Genomic DNA, 962 nt, shown 5'->3' on the forward strand with positions numbered 1-962 from the left:
TCTGTGTAGCCCTGGCTGTTCTGGAACTCACTCTGTAGACCAGGCTGGCCTCGAACTCAGAAATCTGCTTGCCTCTGCCGCCCAAGTGCTGGGATTAAAGGCATGCACCACCACCACCTGGCGTAAGAGAATATTATTAGAAATCATTTCATTGATTTTTTTAAATCAGTCTGTTTGGTTAACTATTTAATAAGCAACCAACATTGGTAAAATATGGAGAAATGAAAATTTTCAGGTATTGTTGATCTGAATAAAAAAAATAAGAACTGTTATAGAACAGAAATACGGACTTGCCCATAAAAAGCTGAGAATTATCAACTGAGAAATTTCATTTGGCGATATATATCCCAAATCATTTAAAGCAAATATTGGAAGAAATTTATACTCTCATGCTCATAGTAGCATTATTCACAAAGGTAAAACCAACTAAACCATTTATGTAAGGATTAAAAAATATAATGTATACATACAATGAGACATTTATTCTGTCTTAAACAAGGAGAAAATTCTGACACAGCTTATAACATGAATGAGCCTTGAGGACATTATACTAAGTGGAAAGAGCCAGACACAGAAGGACTAATATTATTATGTTCCAATTTATATGACAAATCTAGAGTAGTCACATTTACAAACAGAACATAGAGTAGAGGTAGTAAACAGCTGAAGGAAAAGGGACTCAAAGAGTTGCTGAATTGATTCAGAAATTTCACTTTTTCGTTTTTAATTGTGATTTCATTTATTTGCCTTTCAAATATTATCCCCCTTCCCAGTTTCTCCTCTGTAAACCCCCTATCCCATTTCTGCTCCCCCTGCTTCTACAAGGGGGATCCCCTACCCACCTACTCACTCCTGCCTCACCACCCTAGCATTCCCTTATGCTAGGGCATTGAGCCTTCACAGAACCAAGGGCCTCTCCTCCCATTGATGCCAGATAAGGCAATCCTTTGCTAGAGCAATGG

The sequence above is a fragment of the Mastomys coucha genome, chromosome X (genome assembly GCF_008632895.1).
Source record: "Mastomys coucha isolate ucsf_1 chromosome X, UCSF_Mcou_1, whole genome shotgun sequence".
In the NCBI taxonomy this organism is placed as follows: Eukaryota; Metazoa; Chordata; class Mammalia; order Rodentia; family Muridae; genus Mastomys; species Mastomys coucha.